This window comes from Cryptomeria japonica, chromosome 8 (genome assembly GCF_030272615.1).
Source record: "Cryptomeria japonica chromosome 8, Sugi_1.0, whole genome shotgun sequence".
NCBI classification, from domain to species: domain Eukaryota; kingdom Viridiplantae; phylum Streptophyta; class Pinopsida; order Cupressales; family Cupressaceae; genus Cryptomeria; species Cryptomeria japonica.
In genome coordinates this window covers 100413803-100429812 of record NC_081412.1, presented here as the reverse complement: position 1 = coordinate 100429812, position 16010 = coordinate 100413803, and positions in this window count along the sequence as shown.

Genomic DNA, 16010 nt, shown 5'->3' with positions numbered 1-16010 from the left:
TTTAATCTTTAGATTTTTATTTTCTGCAAATAAGAAAATGGCACAACTAAATAAATACAAACAACAATAATATTACTCTAGGATTCAATTGATTTTAAACTTGGAGATATGCATCTGGATACAAATGGAGTTTTCTTTTTATTCCTAAAATGGACATGCATGCAAGCATTAAAATTTTAGGAACAATGCAAACTAATACCCAACAGAATCTTTTCATTTAAGCAATAATAAATTAACTGCAATAATGCATTTGTTTAAACAGATTTTGGCATACAATATAGTTAATATTACATGATGGGTGAAATACCCAAACTAGTCCCTCCTTTCTACTATATGGGGACTTTAACCCAAATTAAAAACATTATTTTCTAAATAATACAACATATAGATTCCAGTGACAATTTTACAATTTAGAAAATCAAATACTTTATTTCTCAATCTTTTTCTGCAACCGATTATAATCAGCAACTTCTACTTGCCCCTTTTCTTTCCTTTCAACAACTTGCAAATAATATCATAGGCTATGACCATGGAGTGCTCACCTCCGAGCCTAGGCTAACTAGTAGCCACCCCCGAGCTTGGAAAACCAAGCCCTAGATAGGTAACACACATGCAAACACAAAAGACAAGGGAAAAACCATTTCAAACACAATCCCAACCCAGGCTACACTGCACCACACATTGTGATGTCTTTTCAAGGGTGGTAGTGGACCAAGTACCCTGAGGAGACTGCAAGTATGGTAAAACATATAGCCACCTCATGGCAAACCAAATACATCAAGTATAATAACCCCACATTCCTTATGCCCCCCAAGGCATTCATGCCTTATTTCCCTCCTTATGACCCCCAAATGCATAAACAAGCCATGCAGCAAGGGTCACATAAAATCCCTTGTGATCACTCTCATAACGAGAGCCTTTCACTTGAGGGCTGTCACTTCTACCACCCACAAGACCATCCTCTCTCCCAAGAGTACGAGGTCTTGATTACTCCCATAAAATGCATACAAGAAACAAGCATAATACACCAAATAATCTTCCAAGGGAAATATGCAAGAAAACTAGCCTTTTACACAATCAATTCTTTCAATACAACATGCAATATGAAAATATTACAAGAAAATTTAACCAACCTTCAACTGCCCAAAGGTATGCTAGATTTGTTGAGGGTGAGCAGCCCAATTCCACAACCCCTAGCTTCTCTTCCCTTAGCCAAAATCCTAAATCAAAATCTATCCCTTCTTTTAAAATTCTCTTGTCTCCAAAAATGGAGAGTGGGTGATTACCCCCAAAATCTCTCTTTCTTGCTTAAGAAGACACTAGTGTGAGTTCTCTCAAGTTTATAAAACTGAAAAGGAAAGTAAGGTAAAATGGGAAAGGGAACTCTCATTCAAAAAGGAAGGTTAACAACTTAGTTCAAGCCTTCTAATTTCCATTTTCGCACAACTTAGAAAAGTTACTTTTTAGGGTGTCTAAATGGTCACATGGGAGTAGAAACATGCCTAAAGTTACTCCTAACCCTTAGGTATACCTTATGGGCTTTAGGAAACCCTAATAAACTACCGCTAGGAGTCCATTTAACCCTTTTTAAACCCCTTTGAAGTTTATTTTCGGTTCAAACTAAGTTGACCATCCGAAAGATTCTTTACCCAAGGCATATATGGAATCATATTAAATTATTTGAAAAAAACTATAGTTAAACAACTCCCTCCAAGAGACAAATTTAAAAACTCAACATAAATCAAAACATGTGTCAAGTGACACAAGAAAATACTTTTACAAAATTATACATGAAATCCTGTCTCTTGTTGGATTTACACAAATAAACAAAATTCAATTTAACATTCAGGCAACAATCACTTTCACGAATAAAATACAATACAAACGGGGTGTTGTCTCTCCAAATAGACAAACCTTTGTTTTACGAACGCACATAGGTCTAGGTTTGGTTCTCCATAATATTTTCATGGTCACATGGATAACTTTTCCTACACAACTCAGTCACACATTAGTAATTTTGATTAACCTCATATAATATAAAGCACATGGATAAAAATATACATCAAACACTCTGCATACAATATACACTTACACAAATCAATACATCTTATATCCAAATTAATACACATAAGCAATTATCACAATTCTCATAATTTTACTCCATACATAAAACATGCATTCTATTTCTATCATCATAGTAAAGTCTTGCAATTCCAATAATGAAATACACTATCTCAAATTCATCCTATTCTAGAATCATGTAGAGTCCTATATCATAAAGCATATAAATGAAGCATCAATCCTACATCAATGTTATCCAAATCATGGAATCCGATAAGTTCTAAATCTAGATATAGCTGACATACGTTAGATCAAGATTATCCAATCAGTGGATCTTTTAGGATTTCAATTCGTAATACATCAAAATATACACCACGAGGTGAAATAACTCTATAACTTGGCCCAATTTCTTTTCTCACAAATCTACCGGTCTAACACAGTCCATTCTATTGTGTTATATAGCATTTATTAATAGGGTCAAACATGGTCAACTAAGTTAATCAAAGCTCGGTTTGGGGAAGGCCTTACAACTTTACTCCAAATTTGAGAAGTGACCTCCTTAAATTTAGGAAAAGGTGATAATTGAAGGGTTTTAGGTTAATTGATTAGGATTAGATGGGTTCTAGAAGAATTTCGGAAGAGGGTTAGGAGGCAAGTGGGAGATGTAGGAAAATGCAAGTGGGTGAGAAATAATAGGATTTAATTAAAATAAATTTCTTTAATTCAATTTGGTTGCAAGTTGGGGATTTTAAATAAATTAGATTTATTTAATTGGGGTGAACTATTTAATTAAATATAAATTTAATTAAAAAGTATAGAGAAGGGATTTAATTAAATAAAATAATTTATTCAATTAAATGATGTAAAAAGGCTAAAGTGAATTAAAATAAATAAATTGAATAATTTATTTAATTAAGATAGAGGAATGTGGGTGATTTAATTAAATTAGATTTAACTAAATAGAGGAATGAGAATAAAATGAACATTAAAAATTCATTTAGGAATATGGTCATTTTTATACGTCTACATATACATATCTACATATATACATATATACATATATATATGTATATATATACATATATACAAATATATACATATATACAAATATATACATATATATGTATATACACATATATATATATAGATAGATACATACATACTGTAGACATCTAAAAATGGTCAACGCTTGTGGAGTCATACTTTAACATTTGCGCATTGCCTTATTTTAGGGTTCTTGCGTCACATTAACATTTCTTCTATGTTGCGCACTTGGTCTTTCTCATTTGCAAGCATCGAATCCTTCTTTTGCATTCCTCATTTTCATCGCTTTCGAATTAGGTCTTGTCGATATAATCTTCAGTCATGATTTTGGTCGATCTTATCTTGTCGCATCATGGTGCGTGCTCATTTATCATCATTTTGGACATCGTCAATCCTAATAGATGATAGAATTAGGGGGTTTTGTCCTCTTGTCAATCTTTCAATCATCTTTTAGTAATCATTTGTGATTATCAACTTGTCAATCTTGTCATTTTGTGATTGATTCGTCATTGATCCTTGTCCTTGTCAATCTCGTCATTTTTGAGATTGATTCATCATCGATCCTTGTCCTTGTCAATCTCGTCATTTTGCGATTGATTTGTCATCGATCCTTGTCCTTGTCAATCTTGTCATTTTGCGATCGATTCATCATCGATCCTTGTCCTTTTCAATCATGTCAATTTGGATCGATTAGTCATTGTTCCTCGTCAATTGGCGCCTATCAATTTGATCTCCTTGTCAATCTTGGTCAATTTGTCATTGATTTTTGTTAATCAGTCTCAATCATTTATCAACATTGGTCCTTTGTCAATCAGAATCATGATCGAACCTACATTAATTTCTTGTTGTATTGACCTAATTCCTTGTCCTCTTATTTCTAGGGTTTTATGATTTGTTCATTTAATCATTTTCTTCTTCTTGGTGGGTTAAATAAATTAATTTATTTAGTCCTGGGTCTCTTTCATGAATTAATTAATGGATGAAAACCTATTAATTAATTCACCTAATTTCTATTTTTCCTATTTTCTTCAATTTCTCTATTACTCCCCCTAATTTCATTCCCTCATTTTCCCCTATGTTTATGCTTCCATTTGTTGCAATCATGGAGGCTATTTTCTCTCTTCCCTTTTGTCATGGGAATGGAATTTTAATCTTGTCATAATTTGTCATAATTTTTGTCAATCAATCTTGCATGTCAATCTTGTCATAATTTGTGCATAATTTGTCATTCTTGATTTGAATTTCCTTTCAAATCTCTTCATGCTAACCTTTTCCTCTCTCCAATTTGTCTATAAATTGGATGATTTTCTTCAATAAATCAGCCACGCTTCTAGTATCCTTATGCTACAATTTTCATCTTGTCAATCTTGCTTGCTTTCATACTTGCATTTTGCATTTGTAGGTGAGATCCACAAACAAATTAATTTGAAGGAGAAAGAAGGACAATGGAGGAACAATGAAGGAGATATATGCTTTGGTTTGCATTTTATTCTAGTATTTCATCTTCATGCCTTTATTGATTGTATTAGGATTTCTTATCATTGCAATCTAGTTTTTGTGGTTAAGCTAGTTTAATATTGCTTTGATGCATTCCATTTTCCTAGTTACATTTTCTGGTGAACCCAACGTGAACTAACCCCTTAACCATGTTTTTGAGTGCTTTTGAGCTGATTTGTAGGTGAAAAACTCAAGAAACAGGGCGACTCAGTGCTTTCTGGACACTTATGCGGCTATGTTGAGGCATTTTGCACCTGTGTTAAGGCATTCTACACCTGTGTTGATGAGATCTGCGCCTGTGTTAATGAGAATTGCACCTGTGTTGATGCATTCTGTGCCTTTGTAAGGCTAGAAACAAAGGTAAAATCAGTTTCTTTTACTTGCAAATTAATTTATTTCATTCTATTTCTTGTATTCTGGTTTTCTTTGGTACTACTTCTTTGTGCAACACCTTGGTGTTATGTGTGACGAAGACTAAAAATACAACTACTAATGAATCTTATGTAGGACGCGGTCAAAGACTTTCACTAAAACATCTTACTTGTGATTTTTAAAGTAGTGGCACATTTCATTTCTTAAAGGTTAATGAACACCATACATGCTTTGTCTGTTTTTAATTTGATTGCATGTTTTAACCCTTAGAATTGGGCCTGCCTCCCGATTTGCCTGACACTTCACATAGGCATTGGTGAGAGGGAACGAACCTAAGTGGTGACATGCTAAAGCCAAGCTCTTCTGAACCACTCTAAATAACTATGGATGCAATGAAAGTTGTATACAATGGGTGCTGGAATGGTATTGCGATGATTTATTCACCAGATCAATACCCACTCGAATGGATGCCCTTACTAGAATCTCTTGTTTTTAGATGCCAAAATCCTTCTATTTGTTGGCTCAGGCGTTGTGATATGCGCATGCTGAAGACACCTCTCATGTACTCCTTAGTTAGAGATACAAGTTCTTGGGAAGTGATGCCCCTTGAACTCAAATCTTGGTATGCCCGAGAAGTGAGTGCACTGTAAGGGGGAGCCAGTGCTACCAAGCGTCTAGCTATCAGACTAAGTGTTGTATTTTATGGTTAGAGGATTCAATAGATATTGTCCTTGCCAGCCATAGGATTTGTTGTGAATGTGCTTGATTGTCTTGAGTCAAAGTCAAACAAACATTTTGTCTTTCATGATTGTCAAAGGTTAAATAAAAAAAAATAAAATTTCAAAAGTGCTCATAATCAACTTGGGTTTTTAAAATCAACAAACTTCAATTCAAAACAAAATCCAAACAAAAGTCCAAATTTGTCCAAGTATTCATCCAACATTTGAACATGGCTTGTCAAAACATTGAATATCTTTGTTTCAAAATTCATGTCACTTTAGGCTAGGTTTTGCATAGTCCAACTTAGGTCCTAGGACATATTGTCATCTCCCTTCATTTTAGTCCTTTTCATTGAAAGCGTCCTCATTTTGCACTTAGGTTCAAAATAATTTCCCTAAGTTTGCATTTAATTGTCATATCCAAGCTAGATTTCCATTTAGGTGACATTCGTGCATTATCTTTATCATGCTAAAATTAGGTCTTGCCTAGGTTGCATTTTGCATATTCCAAGTCATTGGTCTTCACGTATCCTTGTCATTGTATTGTCATCTTGTCTTAGCTTCATCTTGTCATATCATATCCTTAGATCTTTTTCATATCATATCCTAAGTCATTGTCATAATCATTGCCTTCTTGCATTTAGTCTCAAAAATTTGATTTGTCAAACTTGAAAAATCAAAACTTTGGATGATACTCTAAGTTGTTGTTAGGAAGTCTTGACCTGGTCTAAAAATTTGTCCTTTCATTAATATCATTTTTGTCAAACCTAGCTTAGTATCCAAGCATATAGATGAGACATTGTTAGTTTGTCCTATTGTCATTTGGTCCTTTGTCCTTTAAGGTCTTGGCTTCATTTCAATTTCCCAAGGTTGAGTCTTTAGGTTTGCATTCCAAAAGGTTTGTCCAAATCTTGAAAAACAACAAAAAACATAGGTTGCATTCTTGCCATAGATTGCATTTTCATCTATTTAGGTTGCATTTAGTTGCATATCATACATCATCCTTTTAAAATCAAAAATCCCAAAAATATTACATTTGCATAGTGACATGCATGTTGAAACAAGGTCAAAATCTAAGAAGATGGGTGAACCAACATATCAACCCATTGACAACGTATCAAACTCACAGTTTCAACCTAGCCAAACATTACAAATTTAAGGTTCATCAAACACATCATTACCACAATATGGAATGGTTCAACTTGGACCACCTCCACTATATGAGCCAGTGTTTGTACCCATGAAACCGAGATATGGAAGTGTTCCACCAACGCCAAGAGAAAATGCACCTTTTGACTGGAATCAACTGAACCAGCAACATGAAATTCAAACTCAAACATTACATGAGGAACAAACTCTTTCACAAGGATTTGGTTCAGATCAAGGCATTCAACAAGAAATAAATCCAAATGTTTTACCAGATTCTTCATCAGATTCTGATGCTTTCGATGATGTTGATATGTTCCTTAAAGATCCAAAGTTGACAAAAAAGATGGATAAATTCTTGAACAAGGTCTTTAAGATGTTTCCACAAAAATATCTTGATATGATGAGTAATGTGACCTCCTCAAATGAACAAACTAATGTGCAAAAACAACAAGGCGGTGATTTGTTAAGTTTCTCTCCACATCCAAACAAAGAAAATGTACAACAAGAACCTCAACACACGTTGTTGAGTAAGTGTGTTTCACAAACTTTGACAGTGACTATTCCACAAAAATCAACATTCGAAACAATAAACAATCCATTTTTTAATGCAACACCTTTAACACAAGGTCAAATGATGGCCACACAAATGTTGACAGGTGTCCCTCAACAAGAAGTGATTCCTCGCATGCATAAAATTGGATCCAAATCCAAGATGCAAGAAAGTTTTACGACTGGAATGCCTGATCTTACGAATGTTCAAAACAATTATACAATGCAACAAAGTTCATATGTCCCATCAAGTTCAATACGTTTGGCAAATACTCAAGTACCCGTTATGCAAAATATTGTGACAGATCCTTCAATAGTGGTAACATAAAGAGCCACAAATAGTGGTGTGCACCAACAACAAATGTTGCAACAATTGAGAAATACACAAAAAGCACAATCAAATGTGCAAACACGCAATGCACAACAACAATAATATCACATTCAACAACAAGTTGCAGTGTCTTCTGCACCATTACAAGTCAATTCAAACTTGCACCCACCACAATGGATTGGACAAACAACATAGCAAGTCAATGCAAGTGCCATACCCCATCTAAAGGAGAAACAACAAAAACCTCCCAAATAAAGTTTTTTATAAATGATGGGATTTACATCAGGACAACAACAATTGGCACAAAGTCAGCAAATGTCGATTCGTCAGCATCAACAACAACATGTGCCTCAATATGTGCCAGGACAAACAAGTTATCATACATCACAACCCTCAACTGCAATATCAAATACCCATGCAATATCAACAACACCCTCAACTGCAATATCAACCAAGGTTACCAATGATGATCCCATCACAAGAAACACCACAACAGGGTCAATGTCAAGGCATGGCCCAACCACAGCAACAAGAGTTGTATCAAGAACTTTATATGCCAGAGACACCAAAGACAACAATTTTAGAGCGTCAATAGCCAATGGAGAGCACGATGTATCGACAAAGAGTATACCCAAGAATGAATGATGAACTTGCAAAATCTTCGATAGCTGACACAGTTGCGCAACAGCTTGAGAAGTTGCAATGACAAATCAAAGCATTGCAAACCAAAGAGGCAAAGAAATTATACACCGATCAAGATTTATGTCCTAATCCATTTGACAAGAGCTTGTACATGCCTCCCTTTTCTAAGCATTTTGAGGCACCTCATTTTGAGAAATATAAAGGGACAGGCAACCCAAAAGACCATATTTGAGCATTTTTCATAGCATGTACTGAAGTGAGCTATGAGGAAACATATTTGATGTGCTTCTTCGCATGAAGTCTCATAGGACAAGCCATGGATTGGTATTCACATTTACCAGGGAACATAAAGACATGGCTAGAATTGGCTCAAAAGTTTATATCCCACTTCGCATTCAACATTGACAATGAAGTGACCATGTCAGATTTATGCAGCACAAAGCAAAAGCAAGGTGAACCATTAGTGACTTTCTTACAAAGATGATGAAGCTTGTATAGTCGTTCTTCCCTAGATATACCTAAAGAACAACAAGTGAACTTATTTATTCAAAATTTGGTCCCATAAATGATGTATGAGCTCAAACTGAAAAGTCCTAGTACCATTCAGAAGCTCATTAAGAAAGGGATGAACACTGAAAATGCTCTTGTAGCTAAGGGACTCATTAAGCTCAACAAAGACAGTGACAACACAAACAATTCAGGAGACAAAAATAGATTTTGGTACAAAAACAAGAATGTCACTAATGATGGAGTTGTCGACGCAAGAGCAGTGAATGCAAATCAACCCAAGTTCACGATAAAGAAATTGAGTGCTTCCAATATGTCAGCTATGCAACAAAATCAGACACAAGCAAGCAATGTTATTCAACAGCCGCAATACCAATAGTATAATCAACAACAAGGTTAGCAACAAAACCAGCACCAAAACCAGCAACCAAAACCTTTCAGATCAAGGGATGGGCCTCCTCGAAAGTTTACGCCATTGGGAGAGCCTATTGAATCAGTAATGAAACAATTGATACAAGCAAATTTTATCAAGTTACTAGATGTCAAGGAAGAACCATTGGTAAAGCTGCATTGGTGGAATGATAATGCATATTGTGAATACCATCAGTCAAAAGGACATAAAACCGCATCGTGTTTTCAATTGAAACATATGATTCAAGACTTGTTAGATCAAGGAGTAATTGAGGTAGACCCACCCAACGCGACCTCTAACACTGATCATACAATTTTCAAAACTCCTTTACTTGATCATGACAAGGGCAAAGCATCTTCTTCAAACTCTACCCAAACAGTGAATCTTAATTATGCAAATACTGGTTATAACAATGTCATCAATTGTTTTCAAGCGTCAAATGAGTATGTTTCCACCATAAGAATAAAGGGACAAGATCCTTCTTGCATAGTCACCACTCGTCAATCCAAAATAGTCCTAAAAGGAGTTCCTACAATTCCTCCCAAATCAACTCCTACGAGTCAGTATAATCTCCTAGATCATCTGGGAAAGACACCTGCACAAATACCAATTCTTGAGTTGTTGAAAATGTCCCCTATGCATTGCGCAGTCCTAGATAAAGATTTAATTGAGTCCATCATCCCGATAGACATTGATGTTGACTAGTTTCAAGCCCAAATTGGACATCTCGTTGTTTCCCAACACGCTGCCTTTTTTGATAATGATATTTCCCTTGATAAGCTCCCTCATAATGATCCTTTACATCTTGAAGTCTTTGTCCATAATTACAAGATCCGACGAGTCTTGATAGATGGTAGAGTAGGTCTTAACATCTGTACCTTGAGAGTAGTCATTGGTCTTGGTTATACAGAAAATGACATTGATTCTTCCAGAAGAATAACAATCAAAGCATATGATGATGCTGAGCGCCCATCTAAAGGGGTAATTTCTTGCCTATTAGAGTAGGTCCAGTGACAGAAAACACTTTCCTATAGGTCCTAGACCTCGATCTCCCTTACAATATGATTCTTGGCCATCCATGGATCCATGCAATGAAAGCAGTTCCATCTACTTATCATCAGTGTTTAAAATATCCTTACAATGGGACTGAGATAACAATTCTAGGAGATCGTAATCCATTTCAATTTTGTGCTAATCTAAAAGATTCCCTGCAGCAACAAGTCCCAGTTAATAGAGAGGCCCACTCACATAATTATGTGGATCCTAATAAGTTGTTAGATGTTGTCAAAGGAAAATTGAAGACATAGGACCAAGGATGAGGAGAGTATTCAATGGCTCAAACATTCCTCATTGGGAATTTACCAATATCTCCAAAATCACATGGCAAACCACATTTGTTGCAAAAGAAACCTAAGATAGTCATTCGATATCAGCCCCCCACTACATTTACAAAATGGGGTGAACTTAACAAGGAAACTTTGGATGATGATGTAACAAATTGGCTTTATAAGGATCAAACTGATACACCACCTGTCAAATTACCAGTGGAGTGGTATGGAAAAGGGTTTACTATAATGCAGAAAAAGGGATATGATGGTTGTAGTGGTTTGGGCCCTAACAAGAAAGGAAGACTAGAACCTCTTATACCTGAGATGCGACATCCAACTTTAAGGTTAGGTTTTGTACCATTGTGAATTGGAACCTCATCTACCAAAGTGACCACATGTGGAAAGGGGCGTGACTCTGATGATGAAACAACACCTGAGGATATCCAACCTGAAACTAATTCCAATGAATGGGAATGGAGTTCCTTTTCTTCTAGCTCCTATGCCCTTGAAGATATTTTCCTTGACCCTGATGATTTGCCCATGGAAGACAAACATGAAATAACTCCCCCTCCCAAAACATGTCCTAATGCTTGGATAGAGTCATTCTGGGACCCAAGCTCTAAATCAGATATGAGAAATTCAAACAGTGATACCACGGACATCGTTATCCTTACCATCTCAGCCCTAACTCTCCCTAAAACCAATGATGACATGCCCCTTGTCTATCCACAGCTGATCCAACAAGACCAACAAGAACCACTCAAATTGGATTGTTTTCAAAATGACGAAGCAATTGTAGAATTCCTTGGACTACGGGAATGCATACCACAAGGCGATCATAAGGCATGGTTTGCTATTGATTTAGATTCCACAACATATTTTGGGGAGTCAACTCCATCTTCTAGTCATAAAAATGAAAAAGAAAAAGAAAAAGTAAAAAATCAAAAGAATGGGTCTTTGAGTGAAAACCGTAAGGCACTCTCTGACCATGGAAAAGTAAAAATAAAAGATGTACCTATGGGTGAAAAATTCTCTAAGGTGCCCAAAGGTGGAAGATTGGACATACCCTTGTCAAGTCAGGATAAATCAACATTGCTTGTGGAAATGACCGAAGAGATAAATTTGGGTACACCTGACAACCCTAAGGTCATTCATTTCGCTGCTTCTCTGTCAAAACAAGAAAAGATAGATTTTGTCAATTTCTTTCTTGAGAAGAAGATCAGTTTTGCATGGTCTTATGCAGATATGCCCGACCTTGATCCAGAATTAGTCCTTCATCACTTACCATTAAAACCAGATGCCAAGCCCATCAAACAAAAACTTAGAAAGATGCATCCCCAGGTGGCTCTCTTAGTCAAAGTAGAACTCAAAAAATTACTAGATGTGGGCTTTATCAGACCAATTGATTATGCAAATTGGATTTCAAATTTGGTACTAGTTAGAAAAGTAACTAGGGGCATCAGAATCTGTACGGATTTTAGGGATCTCAATAAAGCATGCCCTAAAGATGACTTTCCACTACTGAATATAAACATCATAGTTGACATGACTGCTGGATATGAGATGCTATCATTGATGGATGGTTTTTCCAGATATAATCAAATTTGCATTGCTCCTGAAGATCAACATAAGACTGCATTCACATGTGCTTGGGGTACCTACTACTGGAATGTGATGCCCTTTGGCCTTAAAAATGCTGGAGCAACATATCAAAGAGCTATGACAATGATTTTCCATGATTTTATGCATACTTTGATGGAAGACTATGTTGATGACCTATTATGCAAATCTGTCACAAGAGATAGTCATCTAGCCATCCTTGGCCCAATCTTTGATCGAATGGAAACCTACAAGCTCAGACTCAACCCAAAGAAATGTGTCTTTGGTGTCACTGCCAACAAATTATTAGGGTATATTGTTTCTCACAGAGGCATAGAAGTAGACCCAGAAAAAGTTAAAGCAATAATGGATATGCCTCCTCCTTCCAATATCCGTCAATTAAGAAGTTTGCAAGGAAAGTTACAGTCAATCCACTAGTTTATAGCTCACTTGGTAGACAAATGTCATCCCTTCCAACATTTATTACATAAAGGTGTCACTTTCAAATAGACTCAGCAATGTCAATCAGCATTCCAAACTCTCAAGGATTATCTGATGTCACCACATATTCTAATGCCTCCTATAGTAGGGAAGCCATTCATATTGTATATCTCTGCAACTGAAATAGCACTGGGAGCTCTCTTAGCCCAACAAGATGAGAAAGGCAAAGAACGGGCTATTTATTATATTAGTCGGACACTAGTGGGCTATGAACTGGATTATTCAACTATTGAATGGGCATGTTTAGTAGTGGTATTTGCCACACAAAATCTTTGACACTATATGTTAAATCATCAGACATTGCTAGTTGCAAAAATTGATCCCTTAAAATACTTGCTTAGCAGGGCAGCCTTGACAGGTCGCCTGGAAAAGTGGGTTATGATCCTAAGTGAGTTTGATATTGAGTACATTGAGAGAAAGGCAATAAAAGGACAAATCATAGTAGATCAACTTGCAGAGGCACCTATTCATGATCATCATCCAATGCTGATAGATTTTCCTGATGACTCAGTATTTTCTCTTACTTCTTCTAAGGAATGGCAATTATACTTTGATGGATCTCACACAAAGTATGGCTCAGGAGCAAGTATATTGTTTGTCACCCCTCAAGGAGATGCTATCCCAAAGTCATATAGGATCACTTTCCATTGCACCAATAATATTGCCGAATATGAAGCTTTGGTCACAGGACTCAGAATAGCAATGCAATGGAACATTACACATTTACAAGTCTATGGGGATTCCCAGTTAGTCATTCGTCAAGTGAATGACGACTATGAAACAAAAGATGAAAAGCTTGTTCCCTACAAGCATATGGTGGATTTCTTCAAGACAAAATTTACTGATATCCATTTCAGTCAAGTTCCAAGAATTCAAAACAAGTCAGCAAATGCTATGGCAACTATTGCTTCCATGTTAAATATGCCCCACAATAGGGACAGATGTGAATTTTTGGTCGAACAGTTGCTGGTTCCTTCTTTTGAAATTTTGACAATAGATGCGATGAGTGTTCTTGTTGGTCCTAATTCCCCATGGTACAATGACATCTATTAGTATTTGAAATCCCAAACCTTACCACCTAACCTTTCCTCTAACCAAAGCCGAGCCTTTATACACCAAACTGCCAAATATGCCATCATCGCAGACACCCTCTACCATCATTCCTTTGACCACATCCTCCTCAGGTGTTTGGATTCTGATGAGGCACAAATGGCTTTACGCGAGGTTTATGATGGTATATGTGGGGGCCATTTCAATGGTCTGAGTCTAGCTAAAAAGTTGGCTCATGCTGGATATTATTGGCCCACTATGGAAAAGGATGCTCATGATTTTGCCAAGAAATGCTACAAATGTCAAATACACAGAAATTACATTCATGCGCCAACCCAAGAACTTCACTCTATCATATCTCTGTGGCCCTTTTCTCAATGGGGATTGGATCTTATTGGCAAGATTCACCTGACATCTACAAACGGACACAAATTCATCATCACAGCCATAGAATACTTCACAAAATGGATCGAGGCTATCCCTATGACCTATATCACTGGTGTTCAAATTTCAAAGTTTTTACTAAATTATATCATATGCAGATATGGGGTTCCCCTTGCAATAGTCACAGATAATGGCCACCCATTCAAAAATAAAGATGTCAAGGAACTCTGTGACAAATTTTGCATCCAACACCGCTTCTCCAATCCTTATTATCCACAAAGTAATGGTCAAGCCAAAGCATCAAATAAAACCATCATTAAGATCTTGAAAAAGGTTGTCAATGATGCTGGTCATGATTGGCATGTACAGTTGAATCCAGCACTATGGGCTTATCGCACTTCCATCTGCACACCTACTGGTGCAACACCTTATTCCTTGGTGTATGGTGCGGAAGCCATTTTACCTTTGGAAGTGGAAATACCCTCTTTGCGTGTTTCCCTGCAACATTTGATTGATGATGAGATGCACAGAGTCTCTAGGCTGCATCAGCTTGAGATGTTAGATGAGAAACGTCAGACAGCCCTGACACATTTACAAGCATATCAAAACTGTCTCCGTTGCTCTTATAATAAGAAGGTCAAAGGGCGACACTTAGAAGTAGGAGATTTGGTCCTAAAGGTGAACCCAAAGAATACACAATCTACTAACAACATCAAAGGAAAATTTGAGCCTAATTGGGTTGGGCCTTTCATAGTTACTGCAGCCTATGGTTCAGGGGCATATCAACTTGCAACCCTAGATGGTGAACCTCTGTTAGATCCTGTAAATAGCGTGCACCTTCGAAGGTACTGGGCATAGTTTTTCTGTAAGCAGTTCTTCAATATGATCCTGGAAAAATACAAAAAAATTAAAAAAGTGAAAAATACAAAAAAATCAAAAAAGTGAAAAATACAAAAAAATCAAAAAAGTGAAAAATACAAAAAAATCAAAAAAAGTGAAAATTTGAAAAAACAAAAAGTAAGTAAAGAAAAATCATTCCCCTCTAGTGAAAGCCTGGCAAACAGGTGCTTTGGGTAAGTACCATGGTGAAAACCTGGCAAACAGGCACCATGTGTAAAAGACTATTGCTCCACTATCTATCATGACCCCTAGCTATACTTCCCCCCCCCCCCGCAGGTTTATCACGGTTATCCTTGCCCTGACCCAATGTTCTATTCTAGGCCTATGATTGGTCAACATCATTGTCTTGTATACTTAGGTTTCTAGTCCTTGTGCATATGTTTTGGTCCTAGTCACTGTATATGACTTTTAAATTTTCATCGGTTGCATGCCCCTTGTCATGATCAATTATTGGAGATTTCTTATCAAATAATGTCCTAAAATAATCCAAAAAAAATCAAATAATGTCTTGAAAGAATCCAAAAAAATCAAATAATGTCCTGAAATAACCCAAAAAAATCAAATAATGTCCTGAAATAATCCAAAAAAAATCAAATAATGTCCTGAAAAAACACTAAAAAGTCAAATAAAGTCCTGAAAAACGAACAAAAAATTCCAAAACATCAAAATCCAAAAACAATTCCTTTGGCATTTTGCATTTTGTCAATAAATGGTCCCCTTTGTGCATAGATAGATTGTTGAGCATACATCCAACGACAATCAATCAAACATTGTGCTTTAATGAAATCACACATTAACAGATGAACTTTTCAATCAAACCAGACATTCAAATTGATCAAAATTGTCATGTCAATCAATCAACATCAATATCATTTGTCCTTGCCACTATTATCATGGGTCTTATATAGGGTGTGGTATACTCGAAACCAGACTATGTCCTATCTTAGATGGGGTACTGCATTCCC